The sequence below is a fragment of the Watersipora subatra genome, chromosome 9, assembly GCF_963576615.1.
Source record: "Watersipora subatra chromosome 9, tzWatSuba1.1, whole genome shotgun sequence".
NCBI classification, from domain to species: domain Eukaryota; kingdom Metazoa; phylum Bryozoa; class Gymnolaemata; order Cheilostomatida; family Watersiporidae; genus Watersipora; species Watersipora subatra.
In genome coordinates this window covers 44563447-44578846 of record NC_088716.1, presented here as the reverse complement: position 1 = coordinate 44578846, position 15400 = coordinate 44563447, and the positions used below count along the sequence as shown (strand labels likewise).

General features: G+C 35.4%; 1 protein-coding gene across 1 annotated transcript in view; it reads right to left on the bottom strand.

Annotated features, from left to right (window-relative positions):
• Positions 1–15400, bottom strand: part of LOC137405115 (uncharacterized) — a 117437-nt gene that overhangs the window by 84657 nt on the left and 17380 nt on the right. The window lies entirely within an intron of this gene.

Below are 15400 nucleotides of genomic sequence, written 5' to 3'. Positions count from 1 at the left end.
AATTTGTGCATCAAAACAGGTTGAAAAATAGTATGCTTTTCATATAAAAAAAATGGCAGTGTATGACGTTGATCTTTAAATTATAAACACTATTTTTCGTTCGTGATTACGATAAGAAAAGTTTATTATCTGAAAGAAATTGTAAAACTAAACGGTGCAAGTGTATTTGGCCACAATGTCAACAATACGTTAGAAACAAGCTAATGTGCATTTATAATAAGGCTAGGTCTATATCACGCAAACAGCTTGCAAAAAATGAAATAGTTGATTATGGCATATAAGATTTCCGACTTATTGGAATGATCATGGATCTGCTAGTAGAGGCTGGCTTGCGTATTCAATGACTATGGCAACAACGTGCAGGCAATGGCATGTGATATGAAGCTGTTATGATATAAAATAAACAGCTCTCTATATTGCAATTACTTAGCAAATGAAGGTTACTTTTAGGCATGTTCAGACACGTTTAAACTTGTTTAAACATGTCCAAACAAGTCTAAACGTATGTAAAAATATGTTAAAGGTAGGTAAATGTTTAGCAGGATGCAGTATATGATATAATAACAAGCCAGCTGCTTAGAAAATTTTCATTACTTAAGAGCTGCCCAAATATGACTGTTTATAACTTATTCGTTTGTGATATATACCTACTTGAAATTTTGAGATAGGCTTAAAGGTTTAATATGGATTTGAAAGTTTGAGATGGACTTGAAAGTTTGAAATTAAATTAAAAATTTGCAATTTGCATTTGCAAATTTTGCTAACTCCATTTTAGTTACATGGTGACACTTTTCTAGTTCATATCAAATAAAACTTTCCTTTCATATATTTACTTCATAACAGTAATTTGGTTATTTTAAACAAAATGGCGAATAGCTGTTATTAGGTTTAATGATAATCTAAATACAAAATGCATGAAATACCTTTGCAATCGCTAGCGCATATGCAAAGGTATTTCGGTATGTTTTGCTATTGTTTACCCCTACAAGGAATGTTATACTGGTGTTGCAACAACTCAAGTATAGGAAAAATTTAATATTAGTCATTGAGTGTTTTAATTTTATAAAATTTATTTGAATTTTTTAACTGTAATGCATGCGTCATTTTTGCTGCAATTAGCCAATTGCCCGGCGTTGCAAGAGTAATAAAATAAATACCCAATGAATTTGAGTAACTCACCTTGTAAGCTACTAGTCTAAATCTTTACTGAAACAATAGCGAGTTTTGAAGCCAGCTTAATAATCCTTATGTTACCCCTAACGATCAACTATGCTAGTCGCTAACTCCAAGCACTTCAAGGGTGAGTATTTTAACCAATCTAATGGATGTAATCCCAATAATTCATCACTGCAGTCTCTTGAATGATTGTAGTGTAGTGAATTAGGTTGCTGGTCTTCAGATGTAAAGGTACCGAGATCAAATCCTCTCTGAAGTGGATTTTTTATTGCTAGATTTCAATCACTATAACTGGACACAAGAATGAACAAAGAAAAGGCATACAAAAGACAAACACAAAGATTTATACATGTAGACTATTATTAAGGTATGGAAACAGCACAATTTTTAATTTTTCTGCTGTACATGCTTATATGAGAATTTGTCTATTCCGCAGTTGAAATGCTCAGCTTTAAGTAGACAGTCCTGCGAGAAAAGAGCAGATGAAGAGAAGCAAATCCATAGTTTGTTTTGGTGTAGCTCAAAGCATAGAGAGGTTTTTATTGTATAAAGTTGTTAAAGTTTCCATGTTAAATTTTGTTAATCATAGAACACTATTATTAAAACAAAGTCAAGCAGTTTCTCACTCTATGTATCTGAACTTGAATCTTGAGTACATGTATTTGAATCACAATTACCACATAGGAGTTATTTACTCGTGCAAGAATAAACAACTCTTAATAATATTTAAATAATCGCAACTAAATGATGCAATACTTTGTTAGTACAATTAACTCAGAAGGAACACGACTTTTACACTTCAATATGATTTAACATTTATACATTTGACTCGCTTTAAAAAGTCCATCCTTGTCACTATAGCTAATCCTTCTGTAAAACTGAATCGGCTAAATTCATCTATGAACTGAAGTTCTGTTCTTATCTATGATGGATTGTGCGAGTTGTTCACTTTCAAATAGTTAATGTGTTATTAATGTTAGTGTTAACGTGTTCAAATAGTTAGTGAATGTGTTATTTTAGACATAATAACTGTTGGTTCTATGAATGCACAGGCATCACCAATATGATGATTGTGGATATACTTTTAACAACAGCTCAGCAAAGGAAGTGTACAGGTTCACACATTTATATATATGTTTCTCAAAGTTTGTCATCTGTTTTCGGTATGTGCAGCTACAGCTATTGAAATCTTGGAATAACGATTTTGTATAAAAAACTGGAATCAATATTTTTTGGCCTTTTTAGTTATGTATATTGATCTTTCAATTGCTTGTTATTCATCTTGTGGCTCAACATATCAGCTAAGTAGATTTATATATGCTTCAACGCTTTTACAACTTTCTGATGCAATGAATTACAACTGAGGGAAACCAACTTGCTAGTCAGCATTGCACTAGCTCATGGCCAACAGTTAACTGGTTACAACCGGATTAAACCGGTTTCAACTAGTTGAATTGTTGAGGGCAGCTACAGATAGTTAGTTCTAAACATAAACTAAATGCCCGCATGGGCAAAAGCAGGATTATTTTCAAAAGCAAATTACAATCTAGTTACAACTGGATCAAACCTCAGTCACAGCAGCTGGCTTGTTGAATGAAATTCCAAAGAAAGGACACTTCTATGCAAGGGCTGAGTTCTCCACTAGGGTAAATCTAGTTATATATATCAACCAAAAGATTGAAGCAGCCTAAAGCTTTATGAAAAAGCAAAATAGCCTGCTTCAACCGAATCTTACCTAGAACATTCGATGCAAACTCGAGCTGCCTATCGTAATAATACATTATAGTTGATATCGGAGAATTATTAGATTTATCTTTGTTACCTATCATGTATAGATTTCAGAATACTGTACATGCACATGAACTTATGGAACAAAATAAGGTAAATGATTTTTATATAAATCATCAAAATGAAAAAACTGAATGCGGTCTCTAAAAGTAGAGAAACTTGCGCAAAGAAAGAACATTAGGTCTGATAACAAGTAGTAGCCAGGTTTAAACTGGAAATTTAGAGCAAGTTGAAATGTGCAAAGAAAAGAATATGGAAACCAAAAAAAGAAAAGGAAGACAAAAACAAAAGAAGAAGTGTTTTGGATGCAATCACGGCTAGAATCATTCAGGGAAGGTCATCAAGTTGCCAGAGAGACATAATAAGACGATCAGACTGCACAGCATCAATGGGGTTGAGTGTAACGAGGATGCATAAAAAGATCAGGATGTTGAGATCATAGAGTTATCTCCCCCTAGAGTGATAACTGTGCATTCAACAACACGAGCGTTTCCGGTGCCAACAAGGAGCATTTAGGCCACGCCCCTTTTTTGTGCTAGTCAAACTTAGTGATCGACAGAACAATAACGTCAGCCATGAGAATGATCATGAATTTCCAGTTAAGATAGTAATTATTGCTCATATTAAAGAAATGATGATTATAGTTTATTACTCTAATATATGCTTATTATTTAAAGCAATTCAATACCTACATGCATTGGAAAGGCACTGAATAGATGGTGTTAAGTAAGTGAGTTAATGCAATCAGTTACTCCAATGATACACAGCCCCCACACATGAGGGGCTGTATATCATTGGTTATTCATAGATAAGATAGATAGTCATACTGGGGTTGTATTACATTGGTGTGATGGGAAGCTAATCGACTGCCATCAACTGAAAGTATTGACATTGTATGGTGATAGAGTGATTCATTGTCACCTCAGTTCACAAACAGCCCTTGCATGTAATCTTAGATTTCAATACATATCAATCAAATACATAGACTAGCTTGAAGCAAAGATGTCCACTAGTTAGTGAACATCTTTGCTTGATGTAAGCAAGCAAAAAGTTTGAAAGAGTGGCAAATGTTATTATATGTTAGATAAAAATAAATTATACTTAATTATACTAAATTATAATTATTTAAAAATAAAATAGACTTTTTATTACTTTATTTATTAAATAAAGTAATAAAAATTAGCTATGATTACAATAATTTTTTATTGTTATCGTAGCTAAACAGATTATATTTAGCATTACTTGCTAATTATTTTACATTTAAACACATTTGCAGTTTTATTTTTCTTCTTAATTCATTTTAACAAAAAACTTCTTTCATGATATGAAGTTTAAAAGTTGTAGTTGTTTGAAAAAGCTTGAAAACATTTACAGTTGTTTTTATTTTCTCTCTTCTCTTCATTTATTTCAATCACACAAAACACTTTTCATAATATGTAGTTTGAAAGTTAAAGTGGTGTTATGTTTCTGCACAGAAGCAATTAAATAGAGTATTAAATTAGAGAAATGGTTTATTGCACACTCCAGAGACAACTGATTTGATAACAGAAAACCCAAGTATTTATATGTTTGGTCATAGAAAAGCTTTGTAAAAAGCTACAAGCATTATTAATAGCTATAATGAGACAGTACTATATAATATTAGCTTGTATAAAGCTTTAGCTAAAAAGCATAATGTTTGTTGGCAAAGTACCAATAATACTTGGCACTTGCATGACACCTCCTCACTAAGCTAAAGGTTCTTTCTGGTTCTCTTAGACCTTCGGGGTTTGTCTCTGCTATACTCATCTCCATCAGGTAGACGAGGGTTGCGTGGTCTTCTTCTAGACGGAGGTTGCTCTGTTACAGTTGTAGGGGCTGGTAGTTGCAGTTTTGTCTCCTCTGTTATATCAGGTTTATCTCCAGGGTCTTGATCTTCTTCTGTTGAGTATCTTGGTCTGAGTTGTTCAACATGTCTTCTCCAAGTAGGTCCCTTTGGTACCACTTTGACATTGAGACTACGAGTTCCATATATCTTAGTAACAATGGCTGGAACCCATCTAGGTTGTCTGTTGCGTCTAGGTCCATGATACAAGGCATAGCATGGTGCTCCAAGATTGTAGCTGTGTATCTTGCTAACTGTCTTTTCTGCCGATCGGTTGACTTCTCTGGATTGATGAAACTGTGCTATGTGTGCGGGTGATGGCAATAGGGTGTCAATCTTGCATCTCATCTGTCTTCCATTCAGCAGCTGACTGGGAGAGTATCCTGTAGGAAGTGGTGTCCTTCTATAGTGCATCAGGAACTGTTGTAGTGCAGATTTAGGTGAGAGTGACGATTTCTTCATGGCTTGTTTGAAGGATTGTACTAGTCTTTCAGCTGCGCCATTTGTAGCTGGATGGTAGGGTGCTCCAGTGAGGTGAACAATGCTTCTCTCTTGACACCACTGCTGAAACTCTCCTGAGGTGAAGCTGGTAGCATTGTCAGTGACTATGGTGTGAGGGTATCCAAAGTGTGCGAATATCTCCTCTAAGATGTCTGTGGTAGCTCTGGTAGAAGTAGATGACGTCCTGTGTATGCATGGATACTTTGAGTAGGCATCTATCATCGCTAGCCATTGGCTGCCCATGAAGTTCACTGCATGATCTAAGTGAAGACGACTCCATGGCTTCTCAGGTAGCATCCAGGGATGTATAGGATACTTCTGTGGAAGCTTCTGGTGTTCAGCACAGGCAGTGCACTGTCGGCTTGTCTCCTCTATATCAGAGTCAATGCGAGGCCAATAGACAGCAGTTCGAGCTAGCTTCTTCATTCTTTCCATTCCAAAGTGTCCAAGGTGAAGGATCTTTAATACTTCCTGTTGTAACTTGACAGGAATGACTACTCTGTTGCCATATAGAAGACAACCTTCAGTGATAGAAAGTGAATCTGAGATCTTGTGGAAGAGTGACAGCTGAGTCTCCTTCATCTCTTTGTTACCAGGCCATCCTTCTGCTGTGTAGCGCATTACTGTGGCTAGTGTTGGGTCTTTCTTTGTCTCCTTTGCTAGAACATTGTAGTCTGTAGAGTTGAGCTGTTGTCCAATAGTGTGAATAGTGCATACTGTATCCACATCATCCTCATCTTCTCTTGCATCAAACTCTTTATCAGGTCCAACTGGCAGTCTTGAGAGGACATCTGCATTTTGATGATGCTGGGTAGATCTGTATTCTATGGTGTAGTCATACTGATTTAGTACCAGTGCCCATCTTGCTAGTCTGTTGGCTGCTAGAGCTGGAACTCCTTTGGTAGGTCCTAGAAGTGTGAGAAGAGGTCTGTGGTCAGTTACCAAGATAAACCGTCGACCATACAGGTACTGGTGATACTTCTTTAGAGCAAATATGATTGAGAGAGCTTCTTTTTGTATTTGTCCATATTTCCTCTGTGTGCTGGTCAGTGTTTTTGAAACATTGGCTATTGGTCTCTCACTTCCATCAGGATAACGATGAAATAGTACAGCTCCCAGTCCAGTTTCTGAAGCATCACATGAGATTCCAATGTCAAGATCTGGGTTGAAGTGTGCTAAGACACTATCAGTTGATAGCATATCTTTCAGTTTGTTGAAGCTCTTTTCTTGTTCAGTGCCCCACTTCCAGGTCTCTCCTTTGCGTGTCAGTTTGTGCAATGGTCCTGTGAGTTGTGACAGATTGGGTATGAACTTGCTGTAGAATTGTGTAGCTCCTAAGAAAGATCTTAGTTGAGTTAAGTCTGTTGGGACTGGCATCTGTTGTACTGCATCTGCCTTCTTTCCTTTAGTGATTCCCTTTGAAGTGAGTTTGTGTCCCAGATACTCTACTGTAGGTTGAGCAAAACAGCACTTGTCTTTTCTACATCTGAGCCCTCTTTCTTCTAATCTTTGAAGAAGTCGACGTAAGTTTTGTAGATGGCTCTCTGCATTGGCTCCACTCACTAGTATATCATCTAGGTATACTGCTACTCCTGGGAGGTCTTGTGTCAGTTGCTCCATGATTTCTTGAAAATACCCTGGTGCTGAGCTTATGCCAAAGGGCAACCTCTTCTGTAGTAGTACTCCTCGGTGTGTTGATAGTGCTAGTCGTCGTTGACTTTCTGGTGCCAACAATATTTGATTGTAGGCATCTGCTAAATCAATCTTTGTGTAGCGATAGCCTCCACCTAGTTTTCTGATTAGATCTTCTGGTAGTGGGATAGGTTTCCTATGTGTTTCTAGCTGATTATTGATAGTCTTGGAGTAGTCTCCACATACTCTGATCTTCCCTGCAGCTTGACCTGTTGTAGATTTGCGTACAGGTACAACTGGTGTTCCATACTGGTTGAATTGAGTTGGTTCCCATATGCCTTTAGCTACACCTGCTTTGTATGCTTGGTTGAGCTCTTCTGTCAAGGCAATAGGAACTGGTCTGGGTCGGCAGAAGACTGGCTTTGTTGAAGGTTTGAAGTTTATCTCTAGTTCAAAGTTCTTGAGACATCCTAGCTCGTCTTTGAATATTTCTGGAAATTCTTTGCACATCTCCTTACACTTGATTTGTAACCTCCCATCTGGCTGGTTCTCTGTGATTGTTGATACAAGGTTCTGTTGTAGCTTGTCATCAATAGAGATGCCTAGTTGCTGTATAGCAGTTCTTCCTAGTAGGTTGAGATCTTGTACAGCACTAATCACAAATGGTAGTCTGACTTCTTTCTGTGCATCCAATTGGGCAGTTAGCTCACATCTGCCAAGCGTCTCTATGAGATGTCCTGAGGCTGATTTGTAGTTAACTGTAGTAGGTTTTAGGTTTGGCTTTCCTAGCTTCTCCCATATTGATTTACAGATGAAGTTGTCACATGCTCCAGTGTCCAGTTCAAGTGTGAAGTTGTCTCCCTCCAGTTTGATGTTTTCAGCAAGTTTCACCATCTTGGTTGATGTGTATTCTATCATCTTTACTGGTTTTTCTGCTGCAGATGATTTCTTTTTCTTGCATGCTCTTTCTATGTGACCTTGTTTCGAACAAAAGTTGCAGGTGGCTGCTTTGAATCTGCAGTCATCCGCTGTATGGTTAGTTCGGTCACATCTGTAGCATAGCTTTCCTTCCTTCTGCTTGTCAGGTGTAGAGTTGTTTTTCTGGATTGGTTTGTATCTTGATTTCTGTTGAGCAACCTTGTTGACTTTAGACGAGTTTCCATAAACTGTCTCTTTGGCAACTTTAGCTGCTTCTTCTGTTTCCTGTGCTACCTGTATAGCTTTGTTGAAGTTGAGTTCATTGTCCTTGACCTTGAAGAGAGATTTGAGAACTGCTTCATTGTTTACAGAGCAGATAAATCTTGTTCTGAGAGCCTCATCTAATGGATCTGTAATGTCTATGAAGGCACATGTAGTTGCATCTTGACGAATTCTGGCAGCTAACTCTTGAATAGTTTCTCCAGGTTTCCTCTGCATGTCACTCCAATACTTGTAACGCTCTCTAACAATGAAGCGCTTAGGGTCATACTGGTCTTTGAGAAATTCCAGTATTTCATCCATGTCGAGGTCGTTGATCTGCTTGGGTGTTGAAAGCTGAGCTGCCATATTACTAAGCTGCTTGTAGAGTGTAGGCTGTTGGTTGGTGAGAAAAGTGCCAGCAATCTTGTCTTGATGAATAGAATTTGCTGCAATGAATGTGTTGAATCTGTCTATGTAATCTGTTAGTAGCTCTGCTGTTGGGTCAAAACCTGGGAAGGCTGGAACAGCGGTTGCAGCTGTTTCTTGTTTCCGTTGTAGGTTTTGTAGTAGTAGCTCCATCAGTTTCTTATTCTCCTCCATTCTTTCATCTTGCTGACGTCTGTATTCCTCTTGTTGCTGCTTGAACTCTTCTCTGTATTCCTCCTGCTGCTTCTGCATTAGCTTGATCAGGTCTGCTACTTCTGTCATTGTAGTGGTGCAATTTTGAAAATCTGAACAAAACTCTTTGTAACTGTTCAAAAGAGAAATCCTTGTCGCCAATTAGCTTCTGTTATGTTTCTGCACAGAAGCAATTAAATAGAGTATTAAATTAGAGAAATGGTTTATTGCACACTCCAGAGACAACTGATTTGATAACAGAAAACCCAAGTATTTATATGTTTGGTCATAGAAAAGCTTTGTAAAAAGCTACAAGCATTATTAATAGCTATAATGAGACAGTACTATATAATATTAGCTTGTATAAAGCTTTAGCTAAAAAGCATAATGTTTGTTGGCAAAGTACCAATAATACTTGGCACTTGCATGACAAGTGGTAAATGTTGTTATATGTTAAACAAAAATAAATTATACTTAATTCTACTAACTATAATTATATAAAAATAAAATAGACTTTTTTATTACCTTATTTATTAAATAATTTTTCATTGTAATCATAGCTAAACAGATTATATTTAGCCATTACTTGCTAATTATTTTACATTTAAACACATTTACAGTTTTATTTTTTTTCCTAATTTATTTCAACAAAACACTTATTTCATGATATGAAATTTAAAAGTTGTAGTTGTTTGAAAAAGCTTGCAAACCTTTAGAGTTGTTTTCTTTTTTCTCGTAATTCATTTAAACTGCTTAAAAATATTTTCTCATGATTTAAAGTTTAAAAGTTAGAATAGTAAATGTTATATAAAAATAAATTTTCTGTCCAAATACTTTTTTATTACTCGGGCAACACCGGGTAGTACAGCTCATAGTTGATGGCAGTTGATTAGCTTCCCATCACACCAATGTAATACAACCCCAGTATGACTATGTATGTTATCTATGAGTAACTGCTTGCATTACCTTCACTTTCTCTCACTATCTATTCAGTGCCTTGGCAAGTCATGTAGGTATCAGGGATTACGTGTATGTCACAATTTCCATTTTCATAATTCATTTCCATATTAATTCCATTTTCATAATTCATTTCCATATTATTTCCATTTCCATATTATTTCCATTTCCATAATTCATTTCCATATTAATTCCATTTCCATAATTCATTTCCATATTATTTCCATTTCCATATTATTTCCATTTCCATAATTCATTTCCATATTAATTCCATTTCCCTACTTCATTTCCATAGTATTTCCATTTCCATATTATTTCCATTTCCATAATTCATTTCCATATTATTTCCATTTCCATAAAAGTTCCATAATTCATTTTCATATTAATTCCATTTCCATAATTCATTTCCATATTATTTCCATTTCCATAGCATTTCCATAATTCATTTTCATATTATTTCCATTTTCATACCATTTCCATACCTGTAAAATAAAATTTCCGTATCCATTTCCCTAAAATTATGGAAATATTTATGTTTATGGAAATGAAAAAGTAAACATTTCCATAATATGTTTAGCAATCCCTGGTAGGTATTGAATTGCTTTAAATAATAAGCATATATTAGAGTAATAAACTATAATCATCATTTCTTTAATATGAGCATTAATTACTATCTCAACTGGAATTCATGATCCTTGTTTAACCCTTCTCATGGCTGATGTTATTGATCTAGTCAATCACTACGACTGACTAGCACAAAAAAGAGGCGTGGCCTAAACGCTCCTTGTTGGCACCGGAAACGCTCGTGTAGTTATCACTCTAGGGGGAGATAACTCTATGGTTGAGATGACCAGTTTACTCTTGTGATGTGCAGCAGCAAGGAAGAGCTCATTCAGTCAGTCAAAATTCCAATACCAAACTATGAGCTTTTTTGATCCCAAAGCTGTGAATAGTGTGTCAATGTTTTCAAGGAAGTACAAGCTCATATGCTTGGAGAAGAAATGCTGAGCAGTTGTTACTCAACAAATGATGCAGCAATAGCCTAACCTCAACAATGCGATAATTTGGTCATTTGTAAGAGTAGCTAGTAACGTTAAAGCTGCAGCAATTCAAATGTGCAAACTTTAACAGTTGAATCTCAAAGAATGATGACATAAATCATTTTATTTTTTGCTCTTTTTATCTGTTTGATTTCCGATTGATAAAATGTCTTCAAGTTCAAGGTTGGTGTCATTCTAAATTCTATAAAACAACTGCGATACATCGATCAACCCAGTTCTTCAGTACACATCTGTCAAAGGGTCTAGACCTTAGAGTGTGTAACCGACATGCCTACTCTTTTCCATACGTCAACCAGACTTGATTGTTATTAAAATAAACAACTACATAGAAAGAGTAGTGGAGCAGAGCTACCTTAAAGGGTGAATAATTGAACAGTTGAGCTGCTCTAATTATCAATCGGTAGCATAATTAGTCTTTTGTACATCTTGCAGTAGTAGTAATGGTAGTAGTACTGTACAGCTAGTAGCAGTGGTAGCAGTAGTAGTAATGGTAGTAGTACTGTACAGCTAGTAGCAGTGGTAGCAATGGTAGTAGTACTGTACAGCTAGTAGCAGGTGTAGCAGTATAGTCAGAGAGCAGGATAACCCTATCTGTCATAAAAATAATTTCTATTACTTTTCTCAACTTATGCAGTTTGATGCATGCGAAAGGTTCTTCAATATTTATATATTGCCTGTTTAGATGTTGCACTCTTTAATGTCGTTGCTTATATACTTTCATGTTTAAATTACATACTCATCAAATGGCGGAGGCGTAATAAACAAGTCAATCACTGTTGCCATTGTGACAAGGAATTTCACAGACTGTGATTGGATAATTAGAATAAAACGTCATAACCCGCCAGATTGCTTAATAATGGCGGCCCAAACTAGTAGCTTGTGCCGCGTGCCTGAGCTACTAACCTCAAGTGATTTAGCAGTTCTATTACCTTAAAAGATAAAAACGGTAACTGAACTTGTTGACCATTATAAGTTCAACCGTTTGGAACCATATACAACTATAAGGTGAGCAGAACTAACTATTTTCATGATCAAAGCGAAGACCTCGTTCATTCACCACGATAGCCATCAATTCATTGAAGATTAAATCAGCCGTCAGCGTTGGTAGTAGCAGTAAAAATTTAAAATCTATCTAAATTGATTACTACAGCTAGCTATTATGGATTACGCAATTCATTATAATCAAGTTCTACATTCTAATAAGCCTTACTAACGGAAAAGAGCCGATAGTCTAAAGTTTCTATGAGATGTAGAGCCCATCTACAAACAGTCAGATAGGTCCGTAGCAAACCTATTAAAGTAGTCATGTTATAGTGTCATGCAGAACTTATACTGTATTACTGTGTTATTACATTATATTCTGGTGTATTGTATTATGATAACTGTATTATGTTGTATTGAACTGCGTTGCATTAAATTGTTTCATAGGATTTATTTTTTGCATTATGTTGTGCGATATGATATATCACTACATCTTTCATTGTATTTTAATCTATTGAGTTATATTGTATTATTATTATTATAGTGCTCACATATCAATTATTAGTTATTACCTTACAGAAGTATGCGATGTTTGAGTTAACTAAATATTGTTGTGGCAAGAGCTGAAAGGTGTACATTTATTCCTTTCATGTAGGGCTATGCACATTGCCTACACATAAAAATCAGTCCTGTACCTCTTCCTATTTTCAAGTTTTAAATTTATACCTACATTATTTGATAGATCGTTTTTTCTGCTAGGTTATGATGGATAAATATTGCACAATAAACGTACATAAATTTTGTATTTTCAACTCATTGTATGTAATGGATGTGATTCTTTATTTTGTAGTCAGCCGCCAGGGACTCAATATGACAAACTTTTCTCGTCATCATCTTATCCACTGGTCTGTCAGGAGCCCTCTTCATACTCTTTACAGTGGGACCTGTACAACTACTGATTGACAGGCTATACTGTATACCTCATTGGGTACACTGGTTGTGGCGCAGACTACTTAACGAATTAAATGTTTAATATTTTAAATGAAATTATTATATTGCTGGGCGACACGTGACAAGCATAAAGTATTTATTATTCTTCTCTTAGTACTTTTCGTTGGTATACCTACATGTTATTTTATTTAACTGACATTTTTATGCGAAATTCCTTGCTTAGTTTTAGTTATGTTGTACGGGTAGCGTGCTAAAACAATATTGGTGTAGTATGTTTGATGACAATTAACTTTATGGATGGTTAATTAATATCATAGGACTTTGTATGTGTATTTTGATACATTGTATGATTATTATATAGCATGTATACCAAGGTAAACAGTCTGTTTAGCATGATACATCGAAAACTCTCAATCGATTCTAGAAAGCATATTGCAAAGTATTTAATAAAACTATTAAATAGAATCTTAAAGCTCATCATCACTGTCTATATGATTACCATCTTCAACCTCATCGTTCATTTCATTGCTGCAGTTTACACAGCCACATAGAGTTTAGCAAACTAAAGATGCAGTTTTGCATCATCATCAGTTTTCACATCTACTCTTTTTGCATGAGCAACTAGTCCAATGGACAAACTGCCTGGGAATAGCTCTGTGTCTATCACTAAATCACTGCACAAAAATCTCATCATCGTCTTTACTCCAGCCATGATTTGTGGGATCAGGCGGCGTGATTAGTAGGAGACCGGATCATCAAATTCAAACGAACAAAACAATAAGATACAATGGAATATTTCATCACATCTAAAATCTGGTCTGTGATGACATCTGTTAGTTGCTTAGAATTTGTTATCGGTCAATAGAGATGGAATCATCATATTAATATGAACATCGTTATTGATATTCAATGACAATTAATTAATGGCTATCGTGGTGAATGAACCATGTCTTCGGTTTGATCATAAAAATAATTAGTTATTTTTATTTAGCAATAGTTATAAATGGTTCCAAATGGTTGAACTTATAATGGTCAACACGTTCAGTTACCGATTTTATCTGTTGAGGTGATAGGACTGCTAAATCACTTAAGGTTAGTAGCTCAGGCACGCAGCTCATGCGGTTAGTTTGGGCCGCTATTACTAAGCATTCTGGCGGATTATGACGTTATGTTCCAATTATCCAATCACAGTCTGTGAAATTCCTTGTCACAATGGCAACAGTGATCGACTTGTTTATTACGTCTCTGCCTCCGCTATTTGATGAGTATGTAATTTAAACATAAAAGTATATAAGTAACGACATTACAAAGTGCAACATGCAAACAGGCAATATATGAATATTGAAGAATCTTTTGCACGCATCATATTGCATAAGTTGAGTAAAGTAGTAACAACTCACAATTGAGTTACTCTGCTCCTAGACTAGTAGTAGAAATGGTAGTGACAGTGTTATTAGCAGCAGCAATAGTAACAGTAGCAGGGGTCATAGCAATGGTAGAAGTTATAGTAGCAGTGATAGTATCAGTAGTAGTAGTATAAGTGATAGTACAGGTAGTAATAGTAATTGTAGTAGTGGTAGTAATAGTAATTGCATCAGTAGCAGTAATTGCAATAGCAATAACAGCGGCAGTAACAGTTGTATCAGCAGTAGTAGTAAGAGTAATTATAATCGAAATAGTAATAGTAGCAATTATAGTAGGAGTTGAAGTAGTGATCATTGATTTGGTACCTACCGAATCATGGATTACATGCACTTGTTTGCCTATTAAGGTCAGTTACTCAAGTCATTATAGTTTTATACACACTAGTACACTGACAGTCCTGTGTACCTTGAGAGATCATCAGCTGTAATAACTATGTGTACAATTATTTTTCATTTTGGTAAGGTGGTCCGGTGGCACAGTTAGTAGTGCGCCAGAATACAAAATTGTATATCAAAGGTCAATTCTTGAGCATGGCAATCTTTTTTCCTAATGCTGTTAGCATTTTTTCTCACAGACGGACGGACAGTGTTTTTATTTTAGTAAAAATTGGATTATATCAATAGTACCAGATCAGTGTTTAGCATCCATGTTCACTATGACTTGGCTGTGACACTTGTGTGTAGCTGACCAATAGAATTATCCTTTGACTTTGCTGCGACGCTTGTAGGTAATTCACCAGTAGATTTATCCTTTGACTTAGCTGTGACATTTGGGGTAGTTGACCAATAGAATTATCCTTTGACCTAGCTGTTACGTTTGGGGGTAGTTGACCAATAGAATTATCTTTTTGGAACTCTAGACAAAGCATTTTCATGATCAGTTTAGGTAGGGCACTTTTAAATTATAACGTAAAAGATAGAATATCATGTTATGCTTAATATATATTTCCTGTAGAACAGTAATTTCAAAGTAAATGTATGTACACCTTTAAGCAACGATTAATACATGTAAAATACACATCAGCAGCATGCAGTATTAAGAATTGATTGGTTTTACAAATGTACAATATATATATACATATATATATATATATATATATATATATATATATATATATATATATATATATATATATATATATATATATATTGTACATTTGTATATATATATATATCGACAGAGAATTATTTACAAAGAGATATGAACAACAATATTGGACAATGTTGATAGCAATCATTACACACACTTGGAATGCTAGTCAATGAAC